The 16665-nt window shown below is 46.9% G+C and overlaps 1 protein-coding gene across 1 annotated transcript in view; it reads left to right on the top strand.

The window, feature by feature from the left end:
* Positions 1-16665, top strand: part of CCDC112 (coiled-coil domain containing 112) — a 127232-nt gene that overhangs the window by 50414 nt on the left and 60153 nt on the right. Inside the window, exon 2 of the mRNA XM_081827219.1 lies at positions 9475-9611. The gene's annotated coding sequence lies outside the window, so the exon portion shown is untranslated. The remainder of the gene's footprint in view (positions 1-9474; positions 9612-16665) is intronic.

Here is a 16665-nt window from a genome sequence, read left to right on the forward strand (position 1 = left end):
GCAGTTGCCGTTCGGTAGTGGCTGGCTGGAATCATCTGGAAGCTGGTCACCTGGCATGGTTCCTTCCCTGACCTGTCTGGCTCCTTGTCTTCTCTCTCTTCTCTCTCCTTCCTCATGATGTCCCAACCTCCAGGCCCCGCCATGTGGCTCGGGGCCTTTCACAACATGCGGGCCACAGATTGGGCACAGATGATAGCTGGGTTCCAAGAGGCAGGAAGGGGGCACTTAAGGACCACAGGGTCCACTTCAGTGTGCCATGGGTCAGAGAGGTCACAGGGCCTGCCCCAGGGCGAGGGCAGTGGGGGAAAGGAGGCATGACCTCTAGTCCTTGAAGTGGGAGAGCTAACGTCCGGTTGCCACCTCCAGAGACATTTTTGTGGTCATCTCTGGAAAATGCAGTCAGCTGCACCCTCCTTCAGGGGATAGGTACTATCCAGAGGATAACAGAAAACATTCAAGCAGTCTGGTTTTTAAAGAGCAGAGTGCCCATCCTTAAGGGACAAGATCGGCTGCCCCTGGAATCATACACAGAATATGCAGCCGAGTGGTTTCTAAAGGGAGGCATCAGCTTCTCATGGGAGAGGCTCTGTCGCCCCCTTGACCCAGGGTCTTCATCTCTGCTTTGTGGCGAATAATGCAGTGCAATTTGGGACTTCTCTGAGAGTTTTAGAATCCAAAGGAAAAGTTCTTTCCCAGGGAGTGACTTTTCTTTCTTTCTTTCTTTTTTTAAATTCTTGTGAAAATCTACCAAGCCAAGAAAATGATTAGCAGCATCCTAGCTAGCAAAGCTTTGGAATCAAATGTTTAAATAAATAAATAAATAAACAAAAAAGATAGTAAATGCACTGCTGAGCTGCGGGCCTTCCCTGAGATGCACAAGATAAGACAAGAGAACACCATAAAGGACTGGGACAGTGTTCCTCAATTTGATTTTGGCGGTTAAAACTAACGATGTCTGAACACAACTTGATTTAACACAGTGGTTGCCCAAATAGGAGTCTGTTTACCTTCCCACAAAGCAATCCTTTCTTGTGGCTGTCCTTCAGGGAGGCAGAAAAGTGTACTTTGTCTCTGATCTCCCAGACCTCGGACTCTGAAAGACCGTTTTTCTTATTTATCATTTGGACCTTGTTGCTTAGGGCTGCCTGCGCTCTTGATAGCAAGTACCTGACAGAAGGACCTCTCTTGGTTTCACAAAGTTTCTGGCTCTAGCTTTTTAAAATAAAAAAAAAAATCTGTTCTGGGGCGCCGGGGTGGCTCAGTGGATTAAGCGTCTGCCTTCAGCTCAGGTGATGATCTCAGGGTCCTGGGATAGAGCCCCAGGTCGGTTGGGCCCCCTGCTTGGCAGGGAGTCTGCTTCTCCCTCCATCTCTGCCCCTCCCCACCGTTTGTGCTTCTCTCAAATAAATAAAATCTTTAAAAATTAATTAATTAAAAATTTTAAAAATCTGTTTCTTCCTGGAACTCTTCCATACTTGACCAGGAAAGTGTCTTGTTCTTCTGGAGCCTCAGGGGTCTGGGGTCTAGGGTATTGTGGATCCTTTTTGGTTCCTGTACCGCTCCCCCCCTCCCTACCGGGAGGCCAAAGTGAATTCCATTTGGCTGAGCGAGTGAGCCAAAAGCTCTATATGCATGACAAGCAAAAGCTCTGAGTGGCGAACAACTATGAGGGTTCTTATTACCATCCTAATTATTTTTAAGCTGCCGTTATTTATATGAAGCCATTTAACCTATAGCGCTTGGCACATAGTAGCTGCATAATGCATGTTGAAGCAAGGAGCTTTTTACTTAGGGTGAACATTAGTTCCGTCTGCTCAACTGCCAGGCACGGCTGCCAAGAGTCTGGTGCATAAAACACGGAAAACGTCACTGCGTTGAAGCATTAATAATACATCGGCGTTTAAAGCCGTTCTTCGGATCTTTATTATTCGATTGTTTTGACTGCACAGACAATGTTTGCTCCTGTTATCAAGTGAAGTATGTTTTTGTTGCCGTATAAATGGATGGTTTTAAGTCTCTCCCTAGGCGAGCCAGCGAATCTGACCTACTTTACTCTTAGCCCGACTGGAATGCTTCCAGAATGCACTTTCAGATGTTACAGATGCCCCTCCGTGCTGGTGCCTTACTGTCTGAGGGGAGAGTCTTCCCGCAGCCCCCCCCCAGGGGGTGGGGGTGTTAGGGGAAGAAGTGCCAAGACAACTCCAGCAGTGCAGAGGGGACGTATTCTTTCTGTTGCCTCTTTCCCCCCCTGCTGTCCACTTCCACCCTCTAAGTGGGTAAGAAGCAGCTCATCCCTCTCCAGGGCCCAGTCTTTTGGGAGAGGACAGGAACGGGTGGTGCTCAGAGTGGCATGGACCATTCTAGATGCGTAGACCAGATAAGCCATCACTAGCACTGGGGTGTATGCACAGAGCAGAGTTCATTCATTGCATATGATGCACGTCTTAGGGTGGTAAGGAGTAATTCTCCCAGCAGAATTAGAGTTGCGAGGGGCTGAGCTGGATCTTGATGCATCATCATCTTGTTTGATTTGGTTACCCTACTGTCTGTTGAAGAAAAGAAGGTTAAGCACATGTCTGACCATGGACAGGAATGCAAATCAAGGTCTTCTGAATACACACACGGATGCACGTGTCTGTATGTGTAGAAGATATATATTTGTACAATACGTATTGTGTTTAATATATGTAACATCTCTGTTCAATGTCCAATATAGACTATATATTTCAATATGTATGTGTGTGCATGTACATATGGTGTGTAGACACACACACACATTTTTTTTTTTAACTTTGGGCAGGAAGAAATGCGGAAGGAAGTGCAACCTCTTGTGTGCAAAGATGAGAAAACCCTCCCTCAGTCCTCATGACTCCCCCTTGGAAATGTCAGGCATTGTGCTGGGAAGCATCCTAGCCCAGTGTGAACAGAAATTGGCATTATAAGCAGCTTCACGCTTGGGCCCTGACCCCATCATTGGGCTCTTTAGGTCTTCACTGGGAGGGGCAGGTGTTTTTCCCATCGACAGCATCTTGGGGGTGCCCTGTGCCTTGGTGGCTGTGGTGGGTTCTCCACACCTCAGGGAGGAGAACCAGGTGAATCTCATGGAGAAGCACCCTACCTGCCGCCTTCTTCCTGACCAAGATGGCGGCCCTTGGAGCGGGGAAGAGGCTCCCTCCATTCTGCATGAGGTTAAATATGAGTAATGGCTTTGTCACTGCTTACTATATTGTCATTTGGCCATGAAAAGATTCCTTCCATGTATCTACCTTCAGTGCCTGGAATAAGAGCTCTGGAGAAACATATAGACAGACCCATGAGTCTTCTGACAAAGTTACAGGTATCAGAGCTACTGGACAGAGATAGATGGCGCCTTCTGTGCACTTGGCCATGGCTGCAAGCAGCGGAGAACCCAGAGACTATGTGAAAGGGCAGCCATCCCCCCGCCCCCAGTCAGCTATGCGGGCGGGGTAGGTAGGGTTAGAAGGCTCCTCTTCTCTTGTCTGTGAAGCCTACAGAATAACCCTCCTTCTCCCTGAGGCACAGACCAGAGATGAGCTGGACACCTTGAGTTTACATAATGCTTTTCATCCGGACACCTCAAAACACTTCCTCAGAGAGAATTTCTGAAAAGAAATCTCCAAAAAGAGACCAGAGGAAAATCAAAGCATCATTGTTACAGCCTCTCTCTGGTTCTAGAACATGCTGAAAAGAAAGGGTCTGTCCTGTCAGTTAATATCCCTGTGCCTATTTTCCTCCCACACTTCTCCCCCCTGATCAATTCCCAGAGGTAACTTAGCAAATAGCCAGCATTCAAGGGGCTTCATCAATCAGGGTACATTATGAGATTTTGACACGCCAAAGGCAGTTTGGTGAGCCATGTTTCAGACTTGATTTTTCATTAGAAAGGAAATAGGAAGTTGGGAATTAAGTGGGAACAAAACAAACTGGCAAGGGTATGTATTCCAACTGCTAAATCAAACAAACACTGAATCATCAGGCTTCGCCAAGCCCTTCTCTGTGAAAGCCGCCCATGGACTTCACCGCCTACTTGTATTTGTCCACTGCAAATAGGTTCAAAGACATTATTCTGATAAAGGGTGGATTGACTTCATTCTTGTCCCCCCTCAAGGGCTGACCTAAGAGGTAAACTTGGGAATGGATTTTATTATTTTTTATTTTTTTAAAGATTTTACTTTTAAGTAATCTCTACACCCAAACATGGGGCTTGTACTCATGACCCCGACATCAAGAGTTGCGTGCTCCTCGGACGGAACCAGCCGGGCGCCCCAGGAGTAGATTGTACTCGTAAAAACTGTTCAGAGACTTCACGATTGGAATATTTATTTCATTCATCTTCATTTCTTTTTTTTTTTTTTTTAAGATTTTATTTATTTGCCAGAGAGAGAGACAGCGAGAGAGGGAACACAAGCAGGGGGAGTGGGAGAGGGAGAAGCAGTCTTCCCGCCGAGCAGGGAGCCCGATGCGGGGCTCGACCCCAGGATCCCGGGATCATGACCTGAGCCGAAGGCAGACGCTTAACGACTGAGCCACCCAGGCGCCCTCGTCTTCATTTCTAATGTAAAATAAACTGACCTATTTCACATAGCCCCAGCCTCATAAAAGATAAAGTTTACCTTCTATTCTTAGTGGCATGAGTAGGAACTGTTAGCTCCGTCACAAAATAAACTCAGAGAGCAGTTTCAAATCAGGTCAGATAAAATCAGCAGTCAGGTTGGGTAACAGGTCTTTTCCTCTACCTTTGCCTCCTTTCCCACCAGCCTTAAATATTCCATCAGGGGGGAAAAATGTAGCCACAGAGGAAAAAGAACGAAAGAGGGAAATGATAAGAAAAGCGTAAGAATAGCAGAATATGATGAAAATATAAAAGAGGCCTTGGCAAAATTGCTGTTGGTGGCGAGTGTATGTGTGTGGAAAATGCAGCATTTTTGCCTTTCGTTGGCTTATGAGATATTTATAAAGTACCCAGTGGGTAACTCCTAAGCAGGAGACACATGCGAGGTGATTTGAGGAGGTCACGCATCACAAACTCAGATGGCTCCAGGACCAACGCAGGTCACACAAATGTGTGGCTGTGACCAAGGCAGGAGGGATGAGCAGGCAAACAGGAGGATGCTTGCTCTGTCTAAAACATCCACGTTTAATTGGAAAAAAAAAATCACCCATGGCCTGCTGTGGGCTTCCATTTTTCCATCCCTGCAACATGAGGAGGAAGTCAACTCTTCTGGAAAAGCTTTTGTTTGAAGTAAACCTTGAAGAGTGTGTAAGATTTCCAAAACAGAAGAATAATTTTTAAAAAAAGAGTAAGAGCAGGAAAAGACATTGTCACCTGAACATTTTCGCCAACAGAAGCCCAGGTTGCTGTAGGAGAGGCCTCTGTGAGTAGGATGAGGTCTTGAGTACCAGTGAGAGTCATGTAGACTTCACCGAGTATGTCCAGAATAACATTCTAGATCCCCTCCTAACTGTTCTTTTCCCAGGGTCCTGTGGCTCACCAATGGCCCTCCCATCCCTCCTGTCACTCTGGCCCAAACCTAGGAGCCAGCACCTTTCATTTTGTTGTTCTCTCAGACCCCAGGGACAGGTCCGGTTTTGTGGGAATGAATCTCACACATTGGCGGACAGGGAGGGTTCTCTTAAAGAAAAAGACTATAGAACTAAGGGCACAAGTGAATATTTAGTTTGGATGGGCTGGTGCCAGTGGCAGGGAGTCCACCTCTGCAGACCCTCTACCAAAGCCATCCTTGGTGTCCATGGCGTCTGTCTTCAAAAATATGTCCCAAGTTCAACTGCTCCTCCTGACATCCACCACTCCCTCCCCAGACCAAGCCACCACCAGCTATGGTGCAGATGCTTACACTTCCGTCCCCTAACTCTCCCCCTAGCAACTCTTCCTCCCTTGCTCAGCTACTTCTGTCTGTTCCAAACACGTCAGGCACAATGATCCTTTTAAATCGAAATCCAATTACATCAGCCCTTTCCCCCAAACCCTTCTTGGCTATCCATCCCACACAGAATAAAATCCAGTCCTTCCTCTAGGCTCTGGGGTCCTTGTATACAGCCCCTGCTCCCGTCTGCCACTGTCCCCACTCATCACTCCATGGTAGCCATTCCTTTACCAAGTCGAACACTTCATTGCCTTAGGGCCTTTGTGTTTGTTTTTCTCTCTGCCTGGACCACCTTTTCCCTAAATATTTCCGCGTCTCTCTCCGTCACTTTTATTCAGCCTTAGCTCAAACATTGCCTCTGATGATTCTATCTAAATGCACCACCCTTTAACCTCTACCCCCTTACTTGATTTACTTGATATCCATTATCACTGTTTGTTTTATTATTTATTCATTTGTTGTCGTGTAGTGCCCGCACTGGATGTAAACTCCATGAAGGCAGGGATTTTATCTGCTTCATTCACTTTCGTTTTCCCAAAGCCTAACCTACTACCTGCCGTAGAGAATACTGTAAATCTTTCTCCGGAGGAATATGATGTCGTCCAAAGCCTCCACGATTTTTTAGACCCAATGCCCAGCATTTAATTTAAAAAATTATTCCAAGCATATCAAGTAACAAGAGCAAAAGGAGAAAAAACAGACAACAGAAAGCGACCCACGGATGACCCAGTTATTGAAATTTTGAGGCACAAACTCTGTGTTAAGTGTAATTAATATGTTTAAGAAAATGGACTGAACATATGGCACATGATGAAGGTACAGATGCAGTATGGTGAAAAGGCCTAATGTGAGTGCAGTTGGACCCATAAGATGAGCGCAAGGCAGAGAAGAAATGGGGTGTTTGCAGAGATAATGGCTAGGAATTTTCCAAAAGTAATAAAATACATTCAGCCACAAATTCAATAGGCTCTCCAATCCCCAGATGGAATACCTACAAAGGAAACCACAGTTGGGCCCATTATAGTCGTGCTGCTTAAAATGACAAAGTGGGAATCTTTAAAAACAGAAGGAGGAGAAAGAAAGAAGGAAAAGGGGAGAAAAGGAAGCTAGAAAAATAGGCACTACCTTCAGAAGAACAAGAAGAAGAATGACAAATTGGTTCCCAAGAGATACGTTGGAAGTCAGAAGATGCGTCTTTAAAGTACTACAAGAAAACAGTTGCCAACCTAGAAATCTATACAGGCGAGCATATTCCTCAACAATGAGGGCAAAATTGTAATTTCCAGATAAATCGACTCTGAGAAAAATCTGTCACCCACAGACCTGAACTAAGAAATGCTAAACGAAGTTTTTCAGGCAAAGGGAAAATTATTTCAGACAGACGCACAGAAATGTAGGTATTGAGCTTCCTGCCTCTCAATATGGAAACGAGCCCCTTCAGGGCCTCCTGCCCACACTGGCACCCTAACTCACTCTGCAGACCTCCCAACCCCAGCTCACCCTCGGGATGGAGGGCTGCCATTGAGGTCTCACTCCCTCTGCGCACCCACACCACCAGTTGCTGATCCCCTGCTGCCACGGGAACTCCAAAGGGTTGCTTCCTGCTTACCCAGTGACTACAAGCTGGCTCCAGCTGGGGCAAACCAGTGAGCTTCTCTCCTATCAACTGGGCTGAACTACACCTTCTCCAATGAGGTCCAAACTCCTCTCATGTTTGTCTTTCCCCCTCTGAGAACTCTCTCAGCTGTAGGATACCATATAGAGCTTCCTTACACTTTATAGTCACTCTTAGGTTGAGGTCCAGAAACTTCCACACAGACTGCATTTATCATGCCAACAGACATCCCGTTGTAGGTGTGAACTACTATGTCACTGCTTCCGCCACAGCTCAGACTTTGGAAATATGCTCTGTGTCTGAAGGTTAGGTCTAATGAGTCCCAGAGGGGAACAGACTCCTGTAGGTAGTCCTATAGGTAGTGAGTGGAACATTCTTTTTTTTTTTTAAGATTTTTATTTATTTATTATAGAGAGAGCACATGCAGGGGGAGCAGCAGAGGGAGAGGGAGAAGCAGGCTCCCTGCTGAGTAAGGACCCCGATGCGGGGCTCTACCCCAGGACCCTGGGATCATGACCTGAGCCGAAGGCAGACGCTTAACCAACTGAGCCACCCAGGCGCCCTGAGTGGAGTATTCTTAAAGTAGGGTGGAATATTTATAAAGGGTGTTCTCTCCCACAAATGAGAGCAGGGTGGACCTTGATGCAGGCAGAAAGGCTGGGAAGCTGGACACACCTGCAAAGGGTTTAACTTTTTTGCCTTAGATTCCAGAAAGAGTTATATTCAAAGTACAGGTTGAAAGTAGTGGTGGACATCGTTGTATTCTAAAATGTGGAGATGGTCAGTAAACTCGGATGCATAACTTTGTTAGTGGTGCCTTGGAGGGTTTGTTAATGGCCAGCATGAGGCAGTGTTTCTTGGGAAGGGTCTCTGTCTGTCACAGGTGAGAGAGTGAAACAGAAATTAAGAATTCAGTGGAAGGAAATAATTGAACCATTGATGGCCGGAGATGTGTCAGCTTTTGAGAAGCCTTGGAAATATCTGGGGAAGCCTGGGATGGTCATTCCAAGCATGCTGTTTGAAAATTAAAGGAGCGGTAATTCCAAACGTTCAAATATTTAGGCATACCCAAGAGATACCTGCATATCACCTGCATTTATGAACTGACCTTATTCTCTGAGTGGTAAAATGGTCAGGAAGGAAAGAATTTACCCATCACTTCACTTTCCAGAGTTGTATTTCTAATTATACCACAGCCAGTCATTTTTATTTTCCTGTAACATATATAAAAAGCAAATCTAAGTTGGTAAACTTCAATAGCCAAGGTTTTTCTCATTTTGAAAGCAAACTTTTACTTGATGTCACCTACCAAAAAAAATGAACAATTTGTTTTTTAAAGGCATATAGATTAGATTACCAGAAAACACTGTCAGAGACCATTAATTAAACTTGATGCAAATGTGTAGTCTTCATTCACATGGATTCCTGATTGGGCAAAGCAATATGAAGAGCTCTAGTTTTTTCTTTTTCCTGGAACAGTGGTTACTTTTTGGACTTTGGCATGACCGTGAGATGAAAAAGAAGCAAATTCTCCCTGTGCAGGCATCTAGGACGTGTTATGATAAAGTGGACATGCTGATGACAGTGTTCAAAATACTCCTGGGATGAATCCAGAACTTGCTCCTGTGTAGCTCTCAAGATGGAGATAATGTGAGAGGCCTTTCCTGGAACGGGTTTCTGGTCATCTGGTTTGACTTCAGCTGTCAGATGAAGAAAATAATAACTAGCCAGCTCCAAACATCAGATATATTTTAATTTATTTTCCTCTCTCTATGATGGTATTGTTATTAAGCTAGATGTTTCTAGTAGGGGTGGGGAGAACTCTCAGTGAGATACAGGAAGGTAACAGTGTCCGCTTTGTGTTTTTCCGGGAGTTCTTAGTCTCAGTGACTAAAATTTGAACATGGCTTTATGGTTTTGCAAATAACTTTTTCATGTTCATTTGATCCTTAGGAGCACCATGGTGCAGCGGAAAGAGCAGGCGGCATTGAAGCCACAGGGACTTGACTTTCAATTCTAGTGTGGGCGTTTACACGCTCTGAGTTCCTGGACTAGTTACTTCATGCTTCAGAGGATGCTTCTGACCGCAGGTAACTGAGACCCAAACCCAAGCTAGCTTCCACGGACAGGGAATGTGTAGTCTACTCATTGAGAAAAGTCTCGAGGGAGGGCGGCTTTCGGGGTCCTCTCGGTCCGATGGCGTCTTGCCATCCCTCTGTGATATACCGCTTATTAGCATAGTAAAATACCTCGGTACCAGTTGATAAGTAGCTATTGCTCTGAGCCCACTGAGTGCTCCCAGATCAGCTGCTATAGCTCTCAATTCCCCAGGACTTCCCCACGGTCCAGCACTAACAGGGCGATCTACAGCACCACAGGGAACTCCAGACCCTGCTTTGGTTATATCCAGTGTCCATCATGATAAATATGCATCAGTTCAACATACGTTAACATTTGGAGGAGGAGAGCCTGTCTTTCACTATGGCCTTATTATCTTTTTAAAAGATTTTATTTTATTTATTTGTCAGAGAGAGAGAGCACAAGCAGGGGAAGCAGCAGAGGGAGAGGGAGAAGCAGGCTGCCCGCTGAGCAGGGAGCCCGATGCAGGACTCCATCCCAGGACCCTGGGATCATGACCTGAGCCAAAGGCAGACGCTTCACCGACTGAGCCACCCAGGCGCCCCACAGCCTCTTTAGTTTAGAATAAAGTTCAAAAGCTGATCATCCGCAAAGGGGATAGGCTCACCCCTAAGGTGAGTGGGAGGGAGGACTTCCTTGCTGGGTCAGAGAGGGGTGGATATTAGAACAAAAGTCAGAATATGCTCGTTGTCAGTGTTCTCTCAGAAACAACAATCTGGTGAGGACCTGATGAAATCACATGGTCCGTTACTAGAGGAGAGTCTGGTGCGCTCACACTAGGTGCTTGACAAACGTTAGCAACGTTCAAAACAGTCATAGTGCCCTTATTGTTGTCAAGAACTGTGAAGGGTCTGAGATTTCACACCACTTGCAAACCTAACAAGTTAGCCTGCCATCGTTTAACGGATCTTGGCAAAGGACACTATGCTCGTGGGGCAGAGACCCAGAACCTCACTCCTGGCAGCATTTTCCTGTGTCAGGTCCTTGAGGCCCAAGCCCCACAGGACGATTCCAAGAAGGCCCGATGACCCCTCCGTGTGCAGTGAGTTGCATTACAAGAGAGGAACCCTGAGCTTAAGAAAGCCCAATGCTTTATACACAGTGCGAGAAACACGCCTGCCCTTTGCTCTGGAGGGAGACAGGATCTCTGTTCTCCAAGGCTGTTCTCTGTACAAACATCCTTGAAAAGCTATTTCCAGAACAAAGGCAGCTGGTGCCTCTTTTCACAAGGCATGCAGCATTTTGAGAGACCCCAGGGAGAATTATCTCCCAGTAGATGTCGTTGGGCTATAAGTGAGTAGAAAAGTTAAACTATTTCTCTGTAGCAGGAAAATTTAATGTTTCTTACTTGGAGCATTTGACTAGTCCTCTGTTAGAGTAAGAATTGCCCTGTGTATGGTATGTTGGTGGGGAACCAAATGTTCCTGGGCCCATATAGCAGAAGTCTTTTTTTTTTTTTAAAGATTTTATTTATTTATTTGAGAAAGAGAGAGAGCATGAGCAGGGCAAGGGGCAGAGGGAGGAGCAGGCTCCCCGCTCAGCAGGGAGCCCGACGCAGGACTCGATCCCAGGACCCTGGGATCATGATCTGAGCCAAAGGCAGACGCTTAACCGACTGAGCCACCCAGGCGCCCCTCAGAAGTCTTTTTTTTTTTTTTTTTAAAGATTTTATTTATTTGACAGAGAGAGACAGCAAGAGAGGGAACACAAGCAGGGGGAGTGGGAGAGGGAGAAGCAGGCCTCCCGCCGAGCAGGGAGCCCGATGTGGGACTCGATCCCGGGACCCTAGGATCATGACCTGAGCTGAAGGCAGATGCTTAACGACTGAGCCACCCAGGCGCCCCGCCCCTCAGAAGTCTTAATAGATGAGTTGAACTTATTATGTATAATCAGTATCCATGTACACAACTCTCACTGGCATGTCTTACAAATGACACAAGCTAGTAGAAACTCTAGCATGTACGTGGAAAACCCAACACAACACTCATCCACAACCAGATAATGTCTCCTCCCCTTAAATTAAATGGACACTGAAGAGGCTGGATGCATCTGGAGAGAGGAGGATTGGCTTGTCTGGGAAAAGAGCGAGACAGAGAACGTTCAACAGGAGAGATCCATAGCTACACAAAACTATTATTTAACAATAAAGAGACAGAAGGTTTTCTGTAAACATACAACAGCACCAGACCTCTACTCGAGTATCACAGTGGAAGCGGAACTTGGCTGCATTGACCCAACTTCTTAGGACTGCAGTGGACTTTGGAGCCCAACAGACGCCCCAGCCTCTGCAGCATGCTAGCCGTGTGAGCGTACGCGGGTTTCGCCCTGAGGAACGTTTCTGTTCCTTCACTAAAACACAGAACTGATAGCATCCACCTCATAGGCCATTTTGAAGAGTAAATTCCGAAACTAAGCGGAGCATAAAGCCCAGCGCACATTGTCAGTAAATGGTGGGTGAGATGCTTGCTTAAAAAACTTTACTGATGAGGGTGCCCGGGTGGCACTGTTGGTTGGGCATCCGACTCTTGGTTTCGGCTCAGGTCACGACCTCAGGATCCTGAGATCGAGACCTACGTCCAGCTCCGTGCTCAGTGGGGAATCAGCTTGAGGATTCTCTCTCCGTCTCCCTCACTCGTGCTGTCTTTCTCTCTCTCTCTCTCAAATAAATAAATCTTCAAAAAGAACTGATGACAGTCTTAATAATATGTTCCCCAAAATGTGCCGTGTCTTCCATCTGTGTTTCTCATGAGACACATGTAGGACAAAAAGGCCATTTCATAAAGCACCTACCCACGGGGAGCTTAGACTGGTCATCAACATGATGAGGCATCCCAGAGACTCATGCCCCCTGTGCACCACCATAAGGCCTCTTCGGGTCATGCATCTCTCCATTTCCCGGGCTGTGCGTCCGCAGAGCCAGCTCCCAGCTCTGGGAGCGATCAAATTCTAGAACGTTGGGCATGCATCCTGGCTCCGCATGTTTTTGACTGTAAATGGATCACCTCAACAAGGATTTGTAGTGCTTAAATAAAACACACTTGTTTTCTTTTTATAAAAAGATTTTATGTATTTGAGAGACAGAGAGCGCGTGCATGTGCACATGGTGGTGGGAAAGGGAGAGAATCTTAAGCAGACTCCCCACTGAGTGCAGAACCTGAAGAGGGACTTGGTCTCATGACCCTGAAATCCCGACCTGAGCCAAAACCGGGAGTCCGACACTCAACTGAGGGCACCACCCAGGCGCCCTGAAAACACATTTATTTTTAACTAGTGCTGTTTCTGGCACATTTTACGCACTCAATAATTACTTATGCCTTTCTTCCCATCCCTGTTAAAATAGAACAGATTTTTTTTCCAAGAGCTTGTCAAGCTGTCACTTTGGGTGGCTAGAAAGGACCAACCATTTCAGCGAATCTTAACTCTTTAAATGTTAGCAGCAGAATCACTTGGGAAGCTAGTTAAAAATGCATTTCCCCAGGCCCAATGCAGAGATGTTGCACGAATAAATCTGGGGTGGTGCCCAGCAGTCTGCATTTTTAGCAAACTCTCCAGGGGATCGTTTGGGTGTCGGGGATGTGGTGGACCACACTTGGAGAAATGCTGTCTCCGATGTACCAGACTGTGCTGGGCTCAGCGATCTATCTAGTATGGCTAGTGTCTATTTTTTTTTTTTTTAACCATATTACACAATGAAAATTGGCTTTTCAAAGTGAAATGTAGAGCAGTGGCAGAGGGGATCCACCAGGGTCCGGGAAGGCAGCTCCGCATTTCTATTTGAGAATCTTTGTTTGCTCCTCCGGGACCTAGAGGTGACCCTGTAGATAAAAAGTAAATTTTCCCGTGATTAGGAGACTCCATCGTGGTTGGAGAGAAGAGCTGTGGAGGAGTGTTCTCACTCTAAGAGCACCGAAACACACAAAAGTAAGGGCTTGTCCAAGAATAATGGAAAGGACTTTATGAAACAAGAAGAACACAATCTGGGGGCTCCTGGGCAGCTCAGTCAGTTAAGCGTTGGACTCTTGATCTTGCTTAGGTCTGGATCTCAGGGTCGTGAGTTCAAGCCCTGCGTTGGGTCTGTTGCTGGGCGTGAAGCCTACTTTAAAAAAAAAGGAGAAGAAGAAGAGGAAGGAGAAGAAGAAGAAGAAAAGAAGAAGAAGAAGAAGAACACAATCCACTAATGTGGTCAATGAGTATTCAGGTTATTATACAGATGAATTCAGAAGTGGTGTTTATAATTTTTCGGGAATTAGAGCCTCAGCTTCTTACTCTGTTCATTTACAACGCTGATATTTCCTGTACTTGAGAAAACTCGTATGCAGATAAAATTGGTAAGAAATGCCCCGCCCTCTTTCAAGATATAATTTTGCACGTGAAATGCCTGGTGGGGAATGGCTGTCACTCCTTCCCTACAACACGGGCCCTGGGATAAACGGGGTATCGTGGTCTAGTCCCAGCTGGCTATTTCTAAGCAATGAAGTATTTCTGTGACAGAGACTCCGTTCCTAAGGGAAGCTCCCTATTCATTATTCAAATCCATACACCTCCCTGGAATGGGTTCAGCAACAGAAGATCCTTGCTTTAGGATGGTGAGATATAAATAGTTCTGTAGGATTGAGTGCCCATATTATCTCATAATATTGAAGGCACTGGAATGTAGCTGTGAAGCAGGTTTCAAGCCGTTGTACTGTTTCTTGGGGGAAAAAATGACTTTAATTCATCCCTCCAAGGTCTAATGAATTTAATTGCTCCTATTTTGAGCCTAGCTTCCACCAGTCCGCCCAGTTAACCTGGCTGTATTTAAAGGAGGCAGGGGAGGATCATCAAGTCAACGAAGAAGGCAGCACTCTGAAACACAAAACGGAAAAACAATGTTGATGAAGTCGGCTTTGGACAGGAGCGGCGGACCTGGGGAGAAGTGTGACATCTCCGGGCCATCCTAAATTTGCGAGCGAACGTGGACACGGTGATGTGGAGGGACTGCTTTCCTTCACAGCGCCGAGGGGAGAAGCACTTTGCTCCTCGGTCTCTGAAGTAGACAATCTCACACCCCCCTGCCGTCCGAGGGGAGAAAAGCCTTCCTCCAGCACCTTCCCAAATTCCATCTCAGAGGACAGACAGTGTATGCGCGGTGCTGGAAACAGAACGCTGTCTGCCAGGCATTTTCGATCTCTGGAACAACCCTGACTTTCCCTACATACTACTTTGCCCTCGTCCTTACTTAGATGCAGCTGTCCAGCTGTCCGTCCATCTCCTCCTCCGGCCCACTCAGCCTCGCTGTCCCTAGATCTCGCTCCCCGCCCTTTCCCCAGGGTCACTAACAGGTCTAGCTTCCTGTTCCCTCTGTCCAAAACTTACCAAAGGAGAGTGAGGAAGCCCAGGGAGCTTGTGGACACCTGCATCTCTGTGTGTGTTTGTGAAAAGCCCCGGTGTTGGGAAATCAAGCGATTATCACCAGTTGATAAGTTAGGAATGCTTGTCATGTGCCCCCCTTGTCCTAATGTATTTAATCCTCGCATCAGGCCTGCGTTTCTTTCTTTCTTTTTTTTTTTCATTAAAGATTTTTATTTATTTTTTATTGGTCAGAGAGAGAGAGTGCAAGCAGGGGGAGCAGCAGGGGGACAGGGAGAAGCAGGCTACCTGCTGAGCAAGGAGCCCAATGTGGGACTCGATCCCAGGACCCTGGGATCATTACCTGAGCCGAAGGCAGACGCTGGACCGACTGAGCCACCCAGGCGCCCCAGGCCTGCGTTTCTTAGATCCATTTTCTAGAGAAGTAAAGCAAGGAAGGGAGAGGGGACGTCGCTTGCCCAGGGCCCCAGTTTGCAAGGCTCGGAGCCCAGCCTGGATTCTAGGCAGTGTGGTGATAGAGTCTGAGCCTTTAACCGCTTTCGAAACGAGATGAACTGACAAGGCTCGCTCAGCCCGCATTCTCCTGGCCAGACCTGACGTGGACCGTGTGACTTGAAAAAAGAAATAAAAAAAAAAAGTAGGGGAAAGAGAGCACTGTGGCTGCTTCTTAGAGGCAAGAGGACTGGCTTGGCTCCCACCTGAGAACCCCCGCCGAGGAAGCGGACCTGGGGGTCTGGCAAATAGACGTCCTTCTTTCCAGAACACACAAGGCTCTTAGAAGAGCAATTTTCACTGCACTGAGCAGACCTGCCTCTACGGAGAAGGTTCCATTTCCCTTGGAAGGAAGGGTCAGGACCCCCATCACGTGTTGGGGGGGAGGAAGGTCACCATCTTATGTCCTGCACCTGCTCAGCTTCATTCCCCAAAGCAGAGGTGCTGGAAATCCACCCCCCCCAGGGCCCCTCTGGCTGGGCAGTGGTCCGGAGCTGGGAGGAGGAGCTGCAGGGGGCACTTTTCCACCTGTGAGCACACGCGCCGCCCCCAGGCCCGGTGTGGCAGTGGGAGGGGGCTCCCCACGCTCAGGGCGCACCTCCTGGCCCCCAGGTTCCCCTTTGTTAATATGTCCCGGGATCAGATTCCAAGTGCAGAGGAACACACAGGCTCTAAGTTACTTCAGATAGAGATAAACGCTCAGAAAAAAAAATCACTACTTGGTGGTTGCCTGTCTCTGTCTTTTCTTCTCCCGCACAAGCAAAGCGCTGGGCGCCCTCCGCTCTGTGCCATCGCAGTTCACCCCCTCCACGGTGTTTGTCACCATAGCGCTTCCAGTAGTTTCCAAACTGAAACACAAGGCAAAGCTTGCTTATTTGGGACAAGGAGAAAAGGCAGTTTCGCAGAAACGGAACCAAAGATAAAGTGCCTGTTTATGTTTTTTAGTACATTTGCATTAATGTGGAGGAGCGGGGTGACAAGAACACACCAGGTGACGAACCATGGTTACCTCGGAGGGGGTTGAAAACAGAGAAGCAGCAGAGGTGAAGGGTGCATGCATATTATTTAGGTTTTCTGTATGCTTCTTTTTATCGTTTCACTTGTCAGGGTAAACAGGTATTTGTAAATTAAATCCAAATCAAGAACTTTTTTTTAAAGATTTTA

The sequence above is a fragment of the Leptonychotes weddellii genome, chromosome 7 (assembly GCF_054177405.1).
Source record: "Leptonychotes weddellii isolate Sample4059 chromosome 7, ASM5417740v2, whole genome shotgun sequence".
In the NCBI taxonomy this organism is placed as follows: Eukaryota; Metazoa; Chordata; class Mammalia; order Carnivora; family Phocidae; genus Leptonychotes; species Leptonychotes weddellii.